General features: G+C 40.0%; 1 protein-coding gene across 3 annotated transcripts in view; it reads right to left on the reverse strand.

Annotated features, from left to right (window-relative positions):
* Window positions 1-22,012, reverse strand: part of PCDH11X (protocadherin 11 X-linked) — a 925,502-nt gene extending 903,490 nt beyond the window's left edge. For all 3 annotated transcript variants that reach the window (XM_060407578.1, XM_027963067.2, XM_042242190.2), the window contains exon 1: window positions 21,702-22,012. The gene's annotated coding sequence lies outside the window, so the exon portion shown is untranslated. The remainder of the gene's footprint in view (window positions 1-21,701) is intronic.
* Between the last annotated feature and the right edge of the window lie 1,543 nt (window positions 22,013-23,555).

Genomic DNA, 23,555 nt, shown 5'->3' on the forward strand with positions numbered 1-23,555 from the left:
GGGAAATACAATTGCTAAGAATTATTAAACATAAATGTATACCTGTCAATATCTCATTTGAAGGCCACCATGTATCACAGATTTTAAAAGTGTGTGCCTATATGTTTGTATACTTTTATTTTAGAAACGTGATTTTATTTTTCAAAGGTTCACAGATAACTATAATTTTAAAATGTGTAATATTTTCCTACTACAATGAGAGTCTACATGGGCAAAATTATACCAGACTAAGCTTATCGATGCTGTGAAAGTGCTGCACTCAATATGTCAGCAAATTTAGAAAACTCAGCAGTGGCCACAGGACTGGAAAAGGTCAGTTTTCATTCCAGTCCCAAAGAAAGGCAATGCTAAAGAATGCTCAAACTACCGCACAATTGCACTCATCTCACATGCTAGGAAAGTAATGCTCAAAATTCTCCAAGCCAGGATTCAACAATAAATGAACCATGAACGTCCAGATGTTCAAGCTGGTTTTAGAAAAGGTGGAGGAACCAGAGATCAAATTGCCAACATCTGCTGGATCGTGGAAAAAGCAAGAGAGTTCCAGAAAAACATCTATTTCTGCTTTACTGACTATGCCAAAGGCTTTGACTGTGTGGATCACAATAAACTGTGGAAAATTCTGAAAGAGATGGGCATACCAGACCACCTGACCTGCCTCTTGAGAAACCTGTATGCAGGTCAGGAAGCAACAGTTAGAACTGGACATGCAACAACAGACTGGTTCCAAATAGGAAAAGGAGTACGTCAAGACTATATTGTCACCTTGCTTATTTAACTTATATGCAGAGGACATCATGAGAAATGCTGGGCTGGAAGATGCACAAGCTGGAATCAAAATTCCCAGGAGAAATATCAATAACCTCAAATATGCAGATGACACAACCCTTATGGCAGAAAGTGAAGAAAAACTAAAGAGCCTCTTGATAAAGGTGAAAGAGGAGAGTGAAGAAATTGGCTTAAAGCTCAACATTCAGAAAAATAAGATCATGGCATCTGGTCCCATCACTTCATGGCAAATAGATGGGGAAACAGTGCAAACAGTGGTTGACTTTATTTTTTTTTTTGGGGGGGGGGCTCCAAAATCACTGCAGATGGCGATTGAAGCCATGAAATTAAAAGATGCTTACTCCTTGGAAGGAAAGTTATGACCAATCTAGATAGCATATGAAAATGCAGCAACACTACTTTGCCAACAAATGTCCATCTAGTCACAGTTATGGTTTTTCCAGTAGTCATGTATGGACGTGAGAGTTGGACTATAAAGAAAGCTGAGTGCCGAAGAACGGATGCTTTTGAACTGTGGCATCACAGAAGATTCTTGAGAGTCCCTTGGACTGCAAGGAGATCCAACCAGTCCATCCTAAAGGAGATCAGTGGGTGTTCATTGGAAGGACTGATGGTGAAGCTGAAACTCCAATACTTTGGCCACCTGATACGAAGAGCTGACTCATTTGAAAAGACCCTGATGTTGGGAAAGTTTGAGGGCAGGAGGAGAAGGGAACGACAGAGGATGAGATGATTAGATGGCATCACCACCTTAATGGACATGAGTTTCTGTAAACTCCAGGAGTTGGTGATGAACAGGGAGGCCTGGCATGCTGCAGTTCATGGGGTTGCAAGGAGTCGGACACGACTGAGCGACCGAACTGAACTGAAGCTTCTTGTTTGTACTTATCAAGTAGAGAAATCTGAGGTCATCTGTGTTCTATATTTGCACTGCATTTGCGTCATTATTGCATGACAATAATGGTAATTATTTTTAAAAATATCTAAGACAAGATATTTTAACTTTTGACTGATCTTCATTCAATAACCTTGACTCACAGTTTTCCATTCTGGCTGATAAGCCTTAAGGATATGATTAAAATTTAAGGAATTGCTGTACTGTGTTTGTCTGAAGTAGAAACACAAACTGAGTTATTTGGACAATAGTCTAATGTCTACATAAAAATAAAACAGTAAATTTGAAAAAAAATCAGTTACAATAATTGATTGATTCAACTAAATGTGATACTATGAAGATTAATTGTAAGTTCAATTTTCCCTTTGTGGTTCAAGAGAATGTTAGTGATTTAGTCGTTTAATGTTGAGACATTTCATTCTTCTAGTATTTATTCTAGCATTATGTATAAAGTTTTCAGAACAGAGACTAAAATTGAAGGCTCTTATTTTAACTTGGACAGTTCAAACAAATTCATTTAAAATAAAAATTACTACATGTCTCTAGATCAAACCTGTCAAATTTCAAATACAAACAAAACAAAATACAACAATCTTTGATGACAAAGATCATAAGCCATCTATAATTGTAATTTTCTTAAACTGATTATATAATCTACAACAAAAATGTAATTATCAAGGGATAAATCTTGGTTTTAAATTAGATCAGTAAAGTGTGTGTCCACATTTGTCAGGCTGCAACTGAATTGTTAATGACAGGAGATTTATAGATGGAATATTTCTCCTACAAGGGGCTTCCCTGGTAGCTCAGAGGTTAAAGCATCTGCCTGCAATGTGGGAGATCTGGGTTCGATCCCTGGGTGGGGAAGAGCCCCTGTGGAAGGAAATGGCAACCACTCCAGTATTCTTGCCTGGAGAATCCCATGGATGGAGGAGCCTGGTGGGCTACAGTCCACGGGGTCACGAAGAGTCGGACATGACTGAGCGACTTCACTTTCACTTTCAAGGAAAAAAAATATAATTCGTTTAACTGATGTAGTTAATTATTTCCTCAAGGCATGCTATTCTACAGCCTTAATACAGTTAATAAAGTGAGAAATTGATACTTGAAACATGTCTAAAAGAAATAAAAATATCCATGTACACAGTCATTATTAATACAGTTAAATGGTATTTCAAAAATGTAGACAATACTCAATACTGATCAATATTCTGAAATAACATAAATGGGAAAATAATTTGAAAAAGAATAGATATATGTACATGTATGATAGAATTACTTGGCTATACACCTGAAACAAACACATTGTTAGTACAGTATAAAATAAAGTGTTTAAGAAAATATGGACAAAAATGTACTTCTATTTATCATAGTAGTTAAAAGTCTGATAAAGTAAAAATAAAAATAAAAAAATATATAACAGCAATAGAAAATGACACCAACATGAAATAGTGCTAATAATAAAGACTGAGTTATCATCACCAAATAAATAAATAAATAAATAAAAGTCTGGGCTGCAAAGTAAAAAACACCTGAAGTTGATTCCTGACATAGTTGTTTACTGTCTGTTTAACTCTGTGCTCAGTTGCTCAATCATTTCTGACTGTGCGGCCCCACAGACTGTAGCCCACCAGGCTCTTCTGTCTATGGGATTTTCCAAGAATAGTGGAGTGGATTGCCATTTGGGGAAAGTCTCAATTTTCATATTTACCACCGGGATAGAATACACATATATAATAATCATTATCAAATGTGAAAACTATATATATAGTACAAAAACATAGAGATTAGCAAGTGTACAAATATAATAATAGATGTGCACTTGTAATCATCACTTTCTATTAAATGACCATGGATTTTTCAGTTATTGTAAACTTTTTAGTTTTGAGAATCAGCTTTCAAGTAAGCCTTTTCTAGATGAAGAGCTAAGAAAATTTGATCAATAACTATGGAAAATAAAATGCTGTTGTTTGTTCCAGTGAAAACTCTTCAAACTTTGAAAGAAAAAAGATATAAACTTAGTTACATAAAATAAAATTTGATTCAAACAAGTATATCTAGAGCAAAATATGAGTAAGGTTTTTGTTTTTTAGACTATTTCGTAACATTTAACCAAAAGTCATTAATTTATGTTTTGAAAAACATCGTGACCTTTGAAGGTGTGTTTGCTAAGCAAAAGTTTACAACTCTATTCCATTAATCTATTAAAAGCTTAATATGTTAGACATTCTTAGCAGGAGAGCATACACCTTTAAAATAAACAGTGGAATATTTAATTTCCTGTAAATAAGCAAAACATAAATTTAATAAATTGGATCACTCACAATGTTTATGGAACATTAAAATTTTAATATATTTTTGGTCCAAGGTAACAGGGACATGCTGTTAAAGTCAAGGTGACTACAAAACAGTTTTTGTAGTATTTCTTCAAAAAGAATTTTTAGATTCAAGACCGATCTATATTGTGATACAAAAGAGTATTATAGTAAAATTTCAGTCAACTTAAGTTGCAGTATAAAAACTTCATGTAGAAGATATATCTAATATTCAAGTTGGTAAATTATACAAAATATGTAACATTGTCTTATAAAACATAAGATTTTTTCATAAAATTTGTCAATAAATTAACATATTTTATTTGTTCAAAAAAAGTCACCATTTTTGCTATTTAATACACTCTTGTCTAATATTCACTATTCAAATCTAAAACCAAAATTAGTGGCAACACTTTGGAACATTTTAGGCCTTTCATCATTATACATCAAACTTTTCATTATTAATATAAACCCTTTTCCTATGATAAAAGATATAATATTGTATGATACAATGAAAAGCATATCTGCCAGAGAGACCTAAATTCTATTCCAGGCTGTCACTGACTAGCTTTTGTGACATTCTGCAAGTCACTTCAAATGAAATGGGACCTTCTGGAAAAAAGCAAATCTTAAGTAAGTGCAATTCATCACACTTAAACAGTATCTGTGTTTTATTAAGTTACTTATGAAAAGGTGAAGATTATGCACAAAATCCAAAAATTCTAAAAGATGACCTTCCTATGCAAAAAAAAAAAAAAGAAAGAAAGAAAAAAACTAGAGATTCAAGGATATTCCATAATGTCTATGAGCTTACATTTCACAAAAATGTCCCTATTTCTCTAGTTGGAGGCATTAATAATGAGAACAGAAGGAAATTCCTAACAGCAAACAGGTTAAGAATATTTTCATCAAAACATTGCTGGTTATGAGTTCCCTCAGCATACCATTAATTCCCTCAAGCTTGAGTATCTGTCTCATCACCTTTGCATTATTGTCTGCAGAGAAATGTTAATCTTAACCCAGAATCTATATCTAGGAAATATCTCCCTTCTCTTTCTTCCTTTATTAAAAAATTTTGATCATTGCATAATCTCCAGGATAAGTTACTTATAACCAGTGACCCAATCTATTTAGCATAGTAAGAAGCTCACTGAATTTGAAGTTAACTCCTAATTTGGTGTGGCTATAGGCAAGCTATTTAGCTAATTCTGGATGTTGATTCTTTATTTGAAAAGAAAAAAGAAAGACAAGGATGATGAAAATGTCTGTGCCACTTAACTCACAGGGTTGTTTGGAGTGTTAGATGGTTAATGTGAAGTCTTTTGTCAGGAGAAATTCATCAACAAATATCAATTTTATGTAGAGGAACTGTATTTTTAAGGAAACTTTACAATGAGGGTAGTGTTTTGTCTTTTATATCCAGTAGCACTTTGGCAGAATATGTGTCATCATTTACACTTTTAAGTCTACAAATTATCTCATGAGATTCATTAAAGAAACTAAACAGGGTTTGCTTCTCTGACAACAAAAGATATTTTTGTAATACCTTCTAATAATCTAGTTCTTCCAAGGGAAAACAAAATGTGATTTCCCAGTGGGTAAAACTATTCACCCCATGTGATTAACTACTATTACAAAAATTTATCTTAAAGAAATGCTTGAATGTAATTCAAATAAAATGAGAAACCTGAAACCTCTCAAAGTTCCAGGTTGCAAGCATTGCCAGGACTTAGAGCAATACACCTTAGTTTATGACATAACATTCTATCTCTAAGAGAGTCCACTGCAGTAATAGATTTTCCATTTTTCCTTCCAAATACTCTCCCTCCAGATCTATTCTCACAAATAGTGTTATCTTTACAGAGAAAGAAAACTCTTAGGAACTTGGCTGTTGTGTATTTTAAATTGGAAACAAATCCTCATTTCTTTTTGTAAAAAGCCTTATTGGATTTATCCATCCCAAGTACTCTTTTCTTGTTCAATGTGATCACATTCTTATTTCCCAGCTTACAATGACAATTGTGTCATTGCATGCTTATGTTATATGTTTGAAATGACTAAAACCAGTGATATGCTAATTGTGCCAAATAAAATTCAATGAGTGCACACTACAACTTTCTAACACAAATTCAAGACTTCTAAAAGATTAAACATAATAAACAATTGTTCCTTTGATTTATAACCTTAATCATATTTGAACCCTCAGTTATATTACATACACTGGCTGATGGAATGAATATTTTTCCAGGGATCATGAGAATAAGGATCTAGTGCAGTCTTTGACATTCAATAAGTATGTGAACTTAAGAGGGAAAAAATCTTGTCTAAGTGGCTTTCCTCATATGTCAAAATGGTTAGTACCTATTTCACAGGACTGTTGTGAGATTCAGATGAGATAAAATTTGTAAAATCCTAAAGTGCACAAAACAATTTAAATGATAATTTAATCAGTCACATATTTAGAAATCTGGTGTTAATGCCTGTCACATTTACCAAGAGTTGCCATTTCAGGCAATTTCTTTAGATTTACTGCAAAGACTCATGATGCATCTACTTTTGGTTTTGCAAATGTTTTTTGGTAAATTATTAGTTTTTTCCATAAATGCACTTGTTTCAATTTCTGGAAAAGCTTGTGCTTAGGTGATTTAGTTGCTATTATTAGTGTATGATATAAATAATATAGAAAATATAATAACTTTCTCAAAGAAAATATTAAACATTATATTATCAGAAAGTCCTCCATTTATTTGAAAGATGATATTTCCTTGAGTTGTCAGTGTCTATCATGGAATCTAATCTTAACTTGAAATTCTAAGTTTTTTTCCAGGAAATATAGTCAACTCATTTCCTTAGTAATGCTATTACTAACTTTTGCAATTCTGTATTATTAGCAATTACAAGCACTTCAACATTTAATGTATATTATATGACATTATCTACTGGCTGATTGTGTTTAATCTTCACTGACACCTATTTTAAATCTTTATTAAAATTATATGACTTATGATTAAAATTTTGTCCAGTGAAACAATATTTTCCTCTAACTTAAAAAATCTCATTTAATTAAGATGTATCCATATTCCCTCTGAAACAGGAAAAAGGAAAACTGGTCTAAAGTTATACAGCTGGATTTGATTACTCTAATCACAAAATTTTGTTTAATATTTTTAGCGTTCCTCATAATTGTCAGATTAGTCCAAGAAATTATCTTATATTTTTATTCTGGTTGTTGTGATCCTGAAGTAGTTTGGTGTTTTACATGAGTCAATTTTATATAATTTTTTAGTTTTAGGGCCACTGTAAATTTCTTAAGTCTTGACCAGCATATTTTCATACAAGTACAGTAATATCACTACTTTCTATAGTTTCCATCTCTAGCCTTTGAAAATTGAATTTGAAGAAGTCTGTTATTTTTCTCTTTTGGGGGTCCTGTTTTTTCTTTTTTAATTTAAATTTATTTGTTTTAATTGGAGGGTAATTACTTTACAGTGTTGCATTGGTTTTGCCACACATCAACATGAATCCGCCACTGGTGTACACATTTCTTTTCCTCTTTATGTACTTCAGAGTTTCTTCCTTTAAAAAAAAAAGATATATTTTGCTTGCTATACATGCTTCCTCAGGCACATGGAAACAGTCTGTGCTTAACATTAATAAATAAGAGTAATGAAATCCAAGGCAATTTTGGCAGACATCCAAGTTCATTTAGCACTTATAAAAAGCATTTTAGTCCAGTTGGCCCTTTAGTTCACTGAGATCATGAAGTTGCGCCAAAAAAGCTTTGCTGTTGCTATTAAAGTATCAGAGCTTAGCAAAGACTAATATAGTTTCATTGGGAAGGCGGTAGCTACTGAATCCCAATGCCACAATTAAGACATGAAGTGACAATTTTTTCATTTGTTTTCCTCACCCTGCCAGAACCACAATTATGCCTAACAAAAACAGTCTAAACACTCACAATTTATCTCAATAGCTGTTTTCAACATTGTTTAATTTGACACTGGTTCCATACCAAGATGTACCGCACACAAAGAAATGGAACTACGAAAATTTCTTAAATGGATTATGAATGAAAAGTTCTCTTGGATTAAATGGCTATTCTGCTGCAATCTATGATAAAAATCTAGGTATGAAGAAAGCAGCTCCATGGGCTTTGAGCAGAATTTTAGGGGATAGCAAATATAAAATAACCTTTACCAAGTATCTTTTGTTGCTGTTGTTGTTGTTACCTTGAAAAATGTCAGACACAAAAAGAAACTAAAAATAATGGTTTTGACTTAGGTAAATGAAAATTTAATTAATCATTGTACCCTGGATGCAAGCATAAGTGCTAAGTCGCTTCAGTCATGTCTAACTTTACAATCCCATAGACTGTAGCCCACCAGGCTCCTCTGTCCATGGAATTCTCCAGGCAAGAGTACTGGAGCAGGTTGTCATGCCCTCCTTCAGGGGATCTTCCCAACCCAGAAACTGAACTCACCTCTCTAGCATGCAGGTTCTTTATCACTAGCATTACCTCAGAAGCCTCATTTTATTCTGATATCTGAATAATTAACTGTTATGTTCATTTTAAATATGTCATAAACAAATATCTTCAATGATCTATATCATATTAAATTCAGAATTTTTGGATCTTTTTGAAAAAATTTTTATAATATTAGCAAGCTATTGACACTGTGTGGTCAATGGTTTTCTTTTTGAAAAAAAAAAAGGAAAAGTATAACTGTATGTATGTAGTCCTTATAAATAGATTTGACAATATAATGAGCAAGCAACTCTTATTCTGAACTATAGTTTCAACTGATCTAGCTACATCAAAGATTAAGATCAATTTTAATATCCAGGTATAATAAGCATATATCATTTTTAATTTTTATATATTCCATCCTTTGCAAAATAGCTAAATAGAATCTTTTAAATAAACCTGTAAACTTTTGCTTACTTAAATTTGTACATGCTTGTTTACCAGACTAAAATTAACCCTTCTTTTTCACTGTGGATTGAGAGGTGACAGCATCCTACATTCCTAGGGAACTTGTTAGAAACGCAGAATCTCAGGCCCCAGCTACAATCTACAGAATCAGAAGGTGCATTTTAACAAGGTTCCCAGATGAAAGGGATGTGCATTAAAATTTAAAAAGCACAGGAATAGAACTTAACTTCTTAGAAACTAGAGTTTAAAATAAATCATCAGCAGTGATGGTGACTGATTAGAAGCTCTATTTCTTGCTCAAGTGTTTAGCTTCTATTATAGCTGCACTGTTTTATATATATATATATATATATGTGTGTGTGTATATGTATATGTGTGTGTGTGTATATATATATATATGTGTGTATATATATGTGTATATATATATATATATATATATATATATATATTAGCATTGGCCTTATATTCCCATGGGCTTCCCAGGTGGCTCAGCTGGTAAAGAATCTGCCCTCAATGTGGGAGACCTGGGTTCGATCCCTGTCTTGGGAAGATCCCCTGGAGAAGGGAACAGCTATCCACTCTGGTATTCTGGCCTGGATAATTCGATAGACTGTATAGTCCATGGGGTCACAAAGAATCAGACACGACTGAGTGACTTTCACCTTATATTCCCTTAACTGTTTACTCTTGTATGCAATTTGAAGGTATTTAGAAGCAATGTAATATTTAATGTATTCCAACTCCTTTCCTCAAATAATCCTTCTTTGCACTCATTAACTTTATAAAATGGAAAGCATATATTGTAGCTGTTTTATCTCGTGAATGTTAAAACTGAGTTCATGGGCTTAGAAAAGTTGCAGGACAAGGGATGATATAAGAAATGTGGAGCCTGACTGAAGACTATAACGTCGGTCTTAAACTGAGCGATTTTTTCCTGGTGTAAGCAGAAAGAACAATGGAAATTCTGCCTGATGACCATAAAGCAAGCTCTCTATAAAAGTCTTATCCTATTTGTGTGTTTTTGCATGTGTTTATTACCCATTCTTAAGTCTCTGTTTTTTAAAAAAATTCATGCATTCCCACATTTCTTTTTTTAATATAAATTTATTTATTTTAATAGGAGGTTAATTACTTTACAATATTGTATTGATTTTGCCATACATCGACATGAATCTGCCACAGGTATGCACGTGTACCCATATTTCTTTTGAAGAGTTTTGATCCTAGTAAAACTAGCAAGCAAGTATCAAATAACAGTTAAAGTATTTTAAATACACAATATGAGGAGTAAGAGAGAAGCCAGCCTAGGCATTTTCAATAAGGTTGCATATTTCACACTAAACTGAAAACCAGGTTCTATCACCTAACACTCTGAGAGTGTTCTCTATTTGATTTCCTTTCCCCCCTTTCCTCCCCTCTGCCACAAAGTAAAATAAAGCAAGGTAAGGTTACTCAGGGGAGAAAAGTACGCTTTGTTTAGCACATTCTGCCTGACCCATGCTTACTCCTGCCTGACCCATACTCCAGCCTGACCTTTGCCTGACTCATATTCCTGAAACCTTGTACAAACCCCTGTGTCCTTGTCTTTTGAAGTAAAATGCTGTCTCAAGAGTCGATAACTGTGAAATGGGAAGATATAGAAACAAAGAATATCTGTTGGGCTAAGAAACTGATAACAATTTAGACTGTAATTCTGCCACATAACAGAATCACCAAACTCCCAGTTCCCTGAAAGATACAGATAAAGGCTTGACACACATTTCTAAGTTGTTTTTATAGGAAGCAGACCCCCTACCACCACCACCCAGATGAAAACTGCTATCACAAGCACATAGACCCCAAACTGGCTGAAACCAGAAAGCTGATGACGCTTGAAACCTCACCGTAATGCCAATCAGTCCAAGAACTGTCCACTAGCTGATCATGCCCTGCTCCTTGGACACTGGCAAACTCCTCCCTACTCCCTCCAGGGTGAGTCACACGGTCTTCAGGACATTAGCCCACTGTGCCCTCCTTTGCCTGGCAAAGCAATAAAAGCTACTCTTTTGTTCAGTTCAGTTCAGTTGTTCAGTCGTGTCCGACTCTTTGTGACCCCATGAATCGCAGCATGCCAGGCCTCCCTGTCCATCACCAACTCCCGGAGTTCACTCAGAGTCACATCCATCGAGTCAGTGATGCCATCCAGCCATCTCATCCTGTGTCGTCCGCTTCTCCTCCTGCCCCCAGTCCCTCCCAGCATCAGAGTCTTTTCCAATGAGTCAACTCTTCACATGAGGTGGCCAAAGTACTGGAGCTTCAGCTTTAGCATCATTCCTTCCAAAGAAATCCCAGGGCTGATCTCCTTTAGAATGGACTGGTTGGATCTCCTTGCAGTCCAAGGGACTCTCAAGAGTCTTCTCCAACACCACCGTTCAAAAGTATCAGTTCTTTGGTGCTCAGCCTTCTTCACAGTCCAACTCTCACATCCATACATGACCACAGGAAAAACCATAGCCTTGACTAGACGGACCTTTGTTGGCAAAGTAATGTCTCTGCTTTTGAATATGCTATCTAGGTTGGTCATAACTTTTCTTCCCAGGAGTAAGCGTCTTTTAATTTCATGGCTGCAGTCACCATCTGCAGTGATTTTGGAGCCCAAAAAGGTAAAGTCTGACGCTGTCTCCACTGTTTCCCCAGCTACTCTTTCGTACTTCACTTAAAACTCTGTCTCCTTGTTTCTATTTGGCACTGGTGAGCAGAGGCCAAGTTTCCACAAAACTCCCTTACACGCAGTCTTGACATGAGCTGCAAGATCACGCAACAGACCAAAGGTCAGAAAATTCACTTACGAATTTTCCCAAATTATATTTAAACATTCAGGAAAATGTACATTTAACTCCTTCGGTAAATATGCATTTATAAAAACAAAAACATTCTTTGGGGTATGTATATGTCTTGCTATCTTAAGTAAATGGGCTTTTCAAGTAATTTTAAAAGAGTTAAAATATTTATACACTTTAATGCATAGATACTTTAGTCTATTCACTTTGCCTTCATGTCAAGACTACATTTTGCATGTTTTATAACATAATATGCACAAAAGAAGTGTTTTTAATAATCTAAGTTCAAAAATAAAGTGTAGAAAATATACCATTTTCTATGTCTAAGTCAGATTGGGAAATTTTCCAGCTTAATAAAGCCAAAGAAATAAACAAACAAATCCTGGATATTTTTAACTTTCTGATAAGGTACAAAACTATTATGGCATTTGAGCAAAGGAGGGAACAGGCAAGGTTGCAGAGTAAACTAAAGAATGTTATCCCCTAATACCTCATATGAGCTCCTGTTACACTCATGTTACATTTCTGAGCCTTAGTTTTCTTGTCTGTGAAATTAAGGAGTTGGATTAAATGATCTTTCTGGCCCCTCCGAGTTTCAGAGTTTATGAAACCTGGGCCATTCTTGGCATACTGTAACGTAACACTTGACACTCAGTATTTGTTAAATTTAATATGACTATATGTTACATTTTTGTTGGTGGTGCTTGCTGTGCCCAATCAAAATATAAGCTTCTCAAAGAAGATACTGCCTTAAACTTCTTTAAGAATTCCCTTTCTTAACCCAGTCCAACCACTGCATTTAAAATTTGCAGTGCTGAACAAGCAATAGATTTTTAGATATTGAGGGCTAATGAATCCAGGTACTGAAACTGGAAATACCTGTAGAGCCACATGATAAGGACGGAATACATGGTAGAGCTTTCTGTAAAACAGCATATACATTTTTTCCTTCATTGGAAAGGGCCTTGAAATAATGTAAAATTTCTCCAAGTTACTTTTGGGAAAACTGTATTCCAGGGAGATGAAGTTATTTGCCTAAGATCACTCTCTGGATACCAACAAAATATCAATCTTAAAATATATTGTGTTCACACAATTTAAATAAGACTTTTGCTCTCATTTCCTATACCAAAAATCGCAGGATGAAGGAGTTCATAATCCTGAAGGCAACAGAAAATGGTTTGCACATCAGGAGCTTAATGTCCTTCAGTTAAAATGATATAAACCTACACACAATTTATTCCTAAAGATATTTTGCTTCAAAGATGGCATATCAGAACAGACTCAGTATATACAAATCACTGCCAGTCTGTAAAACAAATCACATATAAAGTATAAATGTGTTTCAAGAAAAATGAATTAGGCAATAAGACTAAATATTTTCCACATTCAGTTCAGTTCAGTCACTCAGCCGTGTCCGACTCTTTGCCACCCCATGAATCGCAGCACGCCAGGCCTCCCTGTCCATCACCAACTCCCAGAGTTCACTCAGAGTCACGTCCATCGAGTCAGTGGTGCCATCCAGCCATCTCATCCTGTGTCGTCCGCTTCTCCTCCTGCCCACAATCCCTCCCAGAATCAGAGTCTTTTCCAATGAGTCAACTCTGCACATTAGGTGGCCAAAGGACTGGAGTTTCAGCTTTAGCATCATTCCTTCCAAAGAAATCCCAGGGCTGATCTCCTTCAGAGTGGACTGGTTGGATCTCCTTGCAGTCCAAGGGACTCTCAAGAGTCTTCTCCAACACCACAGTTCAAAATTAGGTAGGCTTAAACTTTACGCAGTGTCATTTTGATGGGTCATATTTTGAATTATTCTTATAAATAAAATAGAGAAAGTATATGAGAATATATGAACATGTACTGTTAAATTTCAATAGTCTTAACATCTTATATAGTTTTTACAGGGTTAGTGCACAAAGACTTAAAAGAGGAGGAGAATATGACACAAGTAGACAGTTAATCGACAGGCTTATTTAGATATATTCAAATATACTTTGAAATTTTTATTTTTTAATCCAAGAAGCATTCTTTTATTTTAACATTCAGAACTTTGAGGAAATATATTCAAAATAAATGAGTGGCAAGGCAGGGTATTGGCAAAAGCCCTCGCTTGGAAACCAGAAGCCCTATCTAAACTTCCCCTCTTGCTACCTGGAAAGCCTTAGATAGGATTTCATTCGTTTGACCTTCAGTTTCCCCGTTGAAAACATAGGTACAAACATGTTTTTTCTACTTAAAAGATTTTTATGAGACTAAAGTGATATACTTTTAAAATTATATAAAATACTATATAAATTAAATTAAGGGAATGAATTGAAACGAAAAGGTACCTGAAATTTTAATGTTTTGTTTACATTTCATATGATGACAATAAATGAATTATAAAAATCAGTAATATCTCCATTTGCATTCTAATCAATTGAAAATTTTAAAAGAAATGAATTTTCATCTAGTTTAATTCAAATCCATCAGGAAATTAGTTTTATTATCGTGCTAGAAGATAGGTTAGATTAATAAAGTAACTTTTAGAGAAGAGAGAAAAATCGTCTCCCAGATTTTATTCTCTTCTTTCCTCTTTTTGGAGGAAGAAAATTTGGGAGTAGTTTTTCCAAATGTATGTATTCAAGATGAGCAGATTAGGTGGACAAAAACATTCTTTCAGATCTGGGATGAAAATGACAACTATAGCTATCCTCACTTTAAATTTCAAAATTTATTATACTGATTTGACACTTAACACATTAAAGACAATTAAAAGGACAGCTTAAATCCTTGATCAGTTGAGGGTGTTTAAACTGCAAAAGATAATAGAAGCATTTAGGATTTTTGCCAAGTCACTCTTCTAATTCAAAAACCATAATTGAAAAAAGACTCTTTATTCAATTTGTTTTCACTGTTTGCTAATGAGAATGCAGTCTTTCTACAGATATAACCAAATCTCAAGACACTTTTCACCCTAAAATAGCTTTCTTCATGTGATAAATCTGTGCTTTACAATTAATGTTGTATAGAGCATAAATCTTGAGGGACCTTGGCAGACAAGTCATTTGATATTTTTTCTTAACAAAAGATGACTATATTTCAAAATGAACTTCTATTGAAAAATAACACCTTTTCAAACAACATTAGATTAACATATACAATGCAAGCCAGTCTAGAATATCAAGGCATCTTCATTCTAGATACTGAATGATCAATAAAATCTTCCAATAATAGAACTCTGTTCAGACAATGACATATAATTTGAAATGTTATAAAGTCAATCTAATTAAATGTACTTATAAATTTTATTTTTCCCAAAGGTAAAATTTACATATGCCATTGATGGAAGAATGTGTCATCTATTTCTATGGCATACTTTTTCTTAACTCCCCAATTCCCAATGATGCTGAGCCAACCTCAGTACATGGAGAGGTATGGACAATTTGAGAATTGCCCATTTCCCTCATACACAAAAATATCTTTTTACCAACACTTAAAAAGCAAGGGTTCCTTTGCCTCTGAAGAGGCAAACCTGTTGTTGAGAAAAACCTGTCTGAGGAGGATGGCCTCTCAAAATACTTAAATCTGAGACACTATGACAATTCCACAAAGCAAAAAGGAGGAGGAATAAAACAGAAAGAAACTTTCACTGAAAATATAAATAGAATGACCCATGGGAAGAGGACACACCAGAAAGAATGGGATGCAGAGAAACAGTTTCAGAGTGTGTGATGAGAAATTCAGAAAAGTTGTAATTACTCCCCAAAGTACAATGTTTAAATCCCTTGTTGTAACCAAAGGAAAACAGACATTTGCAGGCATTATATATATAATGGTTGATAGTTTATTGTGATAATAAACTGTGGAAAATTCTGAAAGAGATGGGAATACCAGACCACCTGACCTGCCTCCTGAGAAATCTGTATGCAGGTCAGGAAGCAACAGTTAGAACTGGACATGAAACAACAGACTGGTTCCAAAAAGGAAAAGGAGTACGTCAAGGCTGTATATCGTCACCCTGCTTATTTAACTTCTATGCAGAGTACATCATGAGAAACACTGGGCTGGAAGAAGCACAAGCTAGAATCAAGATTACCAGGAGAAATATCAATAACCTCAGATATGCAGGTGACACCACCCTTATGGCAGAAACTAAAGAAGAACTAAAGTGATTAAAGTGAAGGAAGAGAGTGAAAAAGTTGGCCTAAAGCTCAACATTCAACAAAACTAAGATCATGGCATCCAGTCCCAACACTTCATGGGAAATAGATGGGGAAACAGTGGAAACCGTGGCTGATTTTATTTTTCTGGGCTCCAAAATCACTGTAGATGGTGATTGAAGCCATGAAATTAAAAGACGCTTACTCCTTGGAAGACAAGTTATGACCAACCTAGATAGCATATTAAAAAGCAGAGACATTACTTTGTCAACAAAGGTCTGTCTAGTCAAGGCTATGGTTTTTCCAGTAGTCACGTATGGATGTGAGAGTTGGACTGTGAAGAAAGCTGAGCGCTGAAGAATTGATGCTTTTGAACTGTGGTGTTGGAGAAGACTCTTGAGAGTCCCTTAGACTGCAAGAAGATCCAACCAGCCCATCCTAAAGGAGATCAGTCCTGGGTGTTCATTGGAAGGACTGATGTTGAAGCTGAAACTCCAATACTTTGGCTCCCAGATGCGGAGAGCTCATTCATTTGAAAAGACCCTGATGCTGGGAAAGATGGAGGGCAGAAGGAGAAGGGGACAACACAGGATGACATGGTTGGATGGTATCACCGACACAATGGACATGGGTTTGGGTGGACTCGGGGAGTTGGTGATGGACAGGGAGGCCTGGGGTACTGTGGTTCATGGGGTCTCAAAGAGTCGGACACTACTAAGCGACTGAACTGAATTGAACTGAATGGTTGACAGAGAAACAGCTGAAGCTGGTAAGGGTGGGAGAAATGATACAGGACACAGAGATGATGCAAGGAGGTGTGTGGAAAATGGAGTGCAGTGGGCTTTATAAATGTGCTTGCAAGTTGCTGAAGGAGTTTACTCTGATGGTAGAAGATGGGAAATTTGGAAGGCTTGGTGGGGAAGGTGAGATGACACTAAAGATAAAACTATAGAGATGATTAGGACTAAAGAGAAATTCTCTTTCAGCAAATAGCATTCATTTATTTCTTAGTTCTACTGATTTACCTTGTGTGGTGCGTGCGTTTAGGCCCTCTTCAAAATTTGTCCTCTTTCCTGGATATGACAGTATCTTCTTAACTTATTTACCTTCACTCTCTATTCCAATATCTTAGTTTACTCAAATACACATTTAAAGACATTGAAAAACAAGAAAAATATTTCTATTGTGTGCCATCTTTTGCCCATTTTTTTCATCCTGTTTTGTTGTTGTTAATATACCTACTTTAAAAATCTTTAAAGTGGCCTTTGCCTACAAAATACACACACAACTGCTAACTCCACAGTGGGACATCAACCCCACCACCACCACCACCACCTTACTTAGTCTGTATCAGGCTCTATCAAGTCCACTTTTTGACTAATCACTGCTTAGGAATGCCTATTTTTCAAAGCCAAAGAGACATCTTCTTTATGAATCTTTTCTCAACCTCTTAGCAAAAATTAATTCCTCCCTCGATTATGTTCAATTAGAGCATTAATCACATTGTATTATAAATTTGTCAGTCTCCTGGCTCACAGAGACCCCAGGTACCTTTCCACATGCAAGAGCATGTATTTGTATTCTTGGAGCATACCACATTGTCAGGCACAGTAGGTTTGCAGATTCTTTGGTGAATAAGTAAACATATTACTGCTGCTACTGTCACTTCAGTCGTGTCCGACTCTGTGCGACCCCAGAGACAGCAGCCCCCCCCAGGCTCCCCTGTCCCTGGGATTCTCCAGGCAAGAACACTGGAGTGGGTTGCCATTTCCTTCTCCAATGCGTGAAAGTGAAAAGTGAAAGGGAAGTCACTCATTACACCTCTTTTAAAATACATGAAACAAGATTATTGAAGAAAATTAGATTTCAAAATTTCATCCCCTGAATAATTCCCCTTCCCACTAAAAGAAAATGCGGCAGCTATACATATTTTGTCAATTTAGTTTAAAGCCAGTGGCTTCTATAAAGTCTCCTTGTCTGGGAGCCTCCCCTCCCTTACCCCAAGAACCTTATAAATCCTGGCTAAAGGCTGTTATGGACTGCTTGCACAAAGAAAAGGAGAATTTTCTGCTTTCTAAATCCCTTACCAGACTTCTCCCTGCCACCAGCAGTCTGGAAGCTCTCTATCAGGAATTTGTATCTTGCAAAGAACGTGAAGCGCTGAATACCAAGAGAAGAAACAGCGTGTGCACTGCAATCCCTTCTGCCAGGACTCCCAGCCGCCAAAACCCAGCCCTGTTTGGACATCCATCAGAACTGCATTCAGGTGATTTTTTTTTAAGGGGGGCTACTTTCAACCCTAAGCAAATTATTGAACCCTAGAAAATGAATGCACTTTTATGCTTGGTCTGAGTTTTCTTTCCATTCCTGTATTTCAAACGCATAGGAACTTATTTCCTGCTTTGCTGATATATAAAACCCTAGACATAAAAAACGGAAGAATTCTGTGCTTCTGCTCCCTTTTCCCCAAAATCCCCTACCTACCTCCAAACCAAAATGCAGTCAGTAGGTGAGCTTTTTATTGCGATCCCCTCTGAGGGGAATTTCCTTGGAAAGGAAGCTCAGTTCTGAGGCCCAGATGTCTCCACACACCCTGTCTCCGCCCCTCCTTCTTGCCCTGTACAGCTTTCTCCAAGGGCGCGCTGCGGTCCCTCTCCCAGAGCTAAAGAAAGAATTGTCCGCAATCAGGGAAAACGGATTAGCCTCCAATTCCGGGAAGCAGGGGTTTGCTCCGTAAAAGGAGAAGAACAAACTCAGTAAGGAAGGCGCAGCGGGCTTCCGTCTTGTAAAACCCCATTCCTGAACGTTCCCAATTTGGCGCTCCGGCCTCTGGAAGTGACTGCGCAGCCTTATAATAAAGAGGACGGTGGCCTCTCCCCTGCGGCAGCAGCCGTCAGAGCCTTTCCGCAACTTCCAATCTCCAGTCCCTTCTTTCACTGAAAGGGGACCCTCCACACAGTGCAAGCCCGCCTCCGATCGCCCTCCTTCCCCATCGCACCGTTTCACTGGGAATAAGACCCTCTTCGCCTTCTAGGGGGCTTGCTCTGTTGAAGGCAAAGAGCCACAAGATTTTAAGGATGCCAGTCTTCATATCACCCCGGGAGGACAGATGACAGTGGAAATTTAATACTGGTAACTGTTATTATTTCATCTTTAAAACTTGCCCTCCAGAACGAAGCTAAATAAGTGGATTCACGGTGAATAGTGAAAGTGCAAGCTGAAAAGGAGCGGGGTCGTTGGGTGGGGGTCGTGGGGAACAGGGAAACGGAGGGGAGGAGTGCAGAAAGACCCTACATCTGTATCAGATTCCGGGGTCCAAAACCTGCCCTGGCCCGGGCTGCAGCACCCCCTGCCCCTGCCCCCGGCGCCGCGGCGCGCCTCTGGGGAGCGAGGGAGCGGGAAGGAGGGGCGGAGAGCGAGAGCGCCGCCAGGAGGCGAGCGAAGCGAGGGCGGCTGCGCACGGGGCGCGCGGGGCCGGGCGCTCCCCAGCCTCCCCGCGGCCCGCCGAGCCGCTCGGGGGCTGACGTCACCGCCAGAAGGGGGGGCTGCCCGAGCCGGGGCGACTGGAGCACGAGGTGCTCGGGCCTCGCTGGCGCAGGCGCTCCCTCGCCGCCGGGCCGGCGCAGGCGGCGGCGGCCGGATTCAGCCCGCGGGAGCTGAGCGCGGCAACTCTTAATTTGGCGGAGGGCGGAAGGTATCTTTAGACCTTAGCGCGTCCATCTCTGGGTTCATTCGTCAGAACCGCCCGCACGCCGTCCGCGCTTTCCTCTGATGAACCAGACAAAGGCAAGAAAGGGGGAAACAGGTACAAATACGATTACTTCGACTTGCTTTCAAATGCCCCCCACCCCCAGCGAAAGGTCAGCTCTGAGGCTGAGCTTTCCTGCCATGATTGTTTGAAACAAGATTGAGAGTGGAATTCTAAGTTCACCAAGTTCAGAAGGTGCCGCCAGTATCTTTTTTTTTTTTTTTTAAGTCACACCTGTTTTAACCTTTTATGGGACGGGAGGGAGTCGCTTTAGTGTAAAGCGACGCCACCTTGTCCGGTGTTTTGCTCACTGTTCAGTATCCTCAGGTTGTTTCCTTGTTGCAATGTTAAGAGCACCAAAGCCGCTCCCCCAACACCATCGCCCCCTCCCATTATTTCCTGTCCGCCTCACGGTCTATCCCGACGTTTAAAGACTTTCTTCCACACACTCTCCTTCGCACAGAAACGGTTCCTATGTGAGGTTTCAACCCAACCTGAAGATGTTTCCACGCAAAGACTCGCTTTTGTTTGGTTCTCCCAGTTTAATTTTGTTTCTTCTTTTGTCCTCGCCTCTCTTCTCTCCAGTCTTTCGCTTTGTGCATTTGTGCCGCAGTGGCGCAAGTTTCGATTCCCAGCCCCCAGCCAACATTTCTGGAAAGGCACCCCGCTGGGAGAGTCCGCGGCAAGCCCTCGGGCGCGCCGGCACACGCGCTCCACACGCGCGCTCCTGCGCCCCGCAACCCAGAGGCGGCCAGGGCAGTGAAGCGCGGAAGAGGCCATTTGCAGTTGAGCTCCATAAATCTTTCCTTCGGGAAGGAAAGGAAGTGGCTGACGCTATACACTCTTCAAAAGGGCCACCTCCCCCCTTTATTTTTTGCAAGGGGCGGATGTCAATTTGAGGCTAAGAGCGCACTTTCAAGTCGTGTTTCCAATCGAGGGCAGACTGCCGCTCCGCTCCGCTCTTCTAAGTCTCTGAAGAAAAGACTCATTTGCGGCTATGCCTTTTTAAAAAGTCACCTTTCCTGATGACTCTCTTAAGAGGCATTCATTTTCGCGAAACGGGACTGTTTAATGGCTACGCGCTTTAAAAATTAATTCCTTTGTGGACACATAAACTGTTTATCGGTCCTATCTTAGTCAACGTCATTCATTTATGGGATAGCTAAGCGGGTTTTGGCTAAGGGCTGAAAAGTCATTTATTTTGGAGAAAGAGCAGTCCGTTTATGTTTGGCTAAGCTCCTAGAAAAAGCCTTTTTAAAAAAAAAAATGAGAATATGATGCCGGCTTTCGGTTACGAGACTGTAAGACGTTCCTTTAAAAAAAAAAAAAAAAAGCTAGGCAGAATTTTCCACACCTACCATCTCCATATCCAGCAGGTGCTGACTGAGCACGGCCCCTGAAGTAGGGCGGGAAGGAAGCGCGGGGAGGCGAGCGGCAGCGAAATTACGCGGGAGACCCTGAGCGCCCCGCGGCGCGCTGCGACCTCCTCTCTGCGCCCACGGTCGGGTCCCCAAGGACTAGGGCCGACCTGGCAAGGATCCGGACCTGGAGCCCCAGAGGCGGGAGCGCAGCGCTGCCAGACCGCGGGCGAGGTCCGGAGCGGGCCCCGGGCTTTGCCGCTCGGTTCAGACCGCCCCTCCTGGCTAACCCGAGAATCCGGAGTGTGATCTTTTCTCAGTCCCTGCCCCGATCTTAAGAGTTTGTCTCAGCTTCGGTGAAGCTGTATCCGTTAAAGCGAAAGACCTTTTTGCTCGGCCAATGTCGGGCAAATTCACGCGCGGACACTTTTCTGACAGAAGTGTTTTCTTAAAGTAACCAAGGCAAGCCGACTGGCGGCTATGCCAAAAAGAGATTCTAGCTGCGCTCACCTCCGGGTTTGCTCTCATCTCCAGGGAAGAGATGGGGGAAGGGGGAAGGGAGGACGCGGGAAGAGTTTCCGAAACCACGCTGTGGCCTATTCAAGAGCCTGGGAGCAGGCTGCTGGAAGCCTCCGCGCACGAAGTGCGGGACTCAGCCCTCACACGCCACGCTCTGTTCCGGCCCCGGGACCGGATCCTTACCTTGTTGTCAACGCCACTAGAGAAGAAATGAGGTGGTAGGGAAACCAAAAAAACCCTCCTGCTCGCTCCACGGAGACTGCGATTGCTGTAGCGGGGCTCTGCCGCCACAGCTCGCAGTCCGCGGAGCAGCCGGAGTCTCAGAGGCTTCCTTTTAGGCTGCTTGGCCCGCCCGGGCTGCCTGGGGTCGCCTGGGCTGTCTGTGGCGCCGCTGCCGCGGCCACGCTATGCACTCTTTCCGCTGGCTTTCTGCTTTGCCGCGCGGGTCGCTGCGTGCAGCCCAAGCTCGCGGCTCCTCCCGTTCGCCGACTGCCAGGAGCCGGGGCCGCGCCAGCCCTTTTCAATGGCGAGGGGGAGGGACTCGATAGAGGGGGAGAAGGGGGAAGGAAGGGGGGCGAGCGAGTGGAAGGCGGGCGGGGGCAGAGAAGTGAACCAGTGCCCTGGCCGCCTGCTGGGAGGGGATGGCGCAGCACCAACTGCTGGGTACCCCCCTCCGGGTCCCACTCCTTACACCCCACATCCCCCCGCTTCGGGGGAGGCCCCTCCCAGCTGACGGGGAACCTGGAAAGAAGGGCGGGGGCGAGATGGAGGTAGGCTTAGGAAGTTACTGTTCGCCGCCCCGAGCGGGCGGCGGAAAGCCTTCTGGCTGCGCCCTCGCGTTCGGGACCCGCTGCTGGAGAAAACGCGCCGCTTTCCGGCTTCCCGCTTTGCTGAGCGAAACCGAGGGCACGTTCCGCTCCGCTCGGTCCTCCGCTCGCTGCTCTCTTTGGCTTCCCTTTAAGTTGAACTCATTCTCAGTATCTTACAGAAGTTTTATTTTTCTTGTTATGTGTGCTTTTCTCTCGATCCCGCTGACCGCCCTCAGTCCCACTAGAGAACGACCATCTAGCAGCACCATTTTCTCATACAAAGGATACTTAAGGCAGACTAGTGGAAGTAGGGGCAAAGCTGCAGTTGGAGCCGAGAGACTGTCTCTGCATATATTGCACTCTGCTGTGAACCGGGTCTAGTCCCTCGATTGCCTTCAGACGGGTCGTCTGGGGGTGGCGGATAGAGGAGTGACGGGGAAAATCTAGCTTTTGGCTACCCTAGAGAGCAAGGACGAGTGAGCCTAAGCAGGGATGGACTTTGGATTGCTTTAGTGGGGTCCAGTCGCTTCTCTGCTGGGGACCAGGCAGCATCGCGGGCTTGGACAGCGCTTTTCCGTGGTGTAGGAAAGGATGCAGGAGAGGGAGGAACCCAGCCGCAAGACTGATGCTTGCCAGCGCGCTCCGGCTGCCTAGTCGGTGACGCCCGGGCGGGCATCGCGGTGCCAGGTCTTCCAAGACTACTAGAGAGATCAGGGGCAGTCTGGCTGCTTTGTGACTCGGGAGGGTTGTGGGTATCTAGAAGCAGGACTACTTCCCTCGTCCCTGTTATGGAATTACAAGCAAATAGCAACACCAATCAAAACCTTCCCAGCTGGTCTACTCTGATTCTTACTCCAAGGAGCAAGTCCTTAAATTTACCCAGTGGCTGGAGAATGAACCAGGTGAATGCTTTAAATTTTTTCCCAGAAAAAAATGTAGTATTTTAGGTTTAGGTTTTAGCATCCATTTTCCATGCTTAACCAATAGAAAAACTTATCTTTCTAGTGCTCTGCTTTGTTTTGGGAAAGAGGAAGCTCTCTTTCCTGAAATAAAAGAAGGAAAAGTAGATAATATTTTCCGGCGCCAAGAGCGCAGTATTCATTTTTATTTTTGTCTACTGAATCGTAGGGGGAATACATCTGCATAGGGATAGAACATCAAGAAGGGAAAATTTGTGCCAATTATCATGAGTTGATTTTATCTAATAGCTTATTCGTGGAAAGTTATT

Source organism: Ovis aries, chromosome X (assembly GCF_016772045.2).
Source record: "Ovis aries strain OAR_USU_Benz2616 breed Rambouillet chromosome X, ARS-UI_Ramb_v3.0, whole genome shotgun sequence".
NCBI classification, from domain to species: domain Eukaryota; kingdom Metazoa; phylum Chordata; class Mammalia; order Artiodactyla; family Bovidae; genus Ovis; species Ovis aries.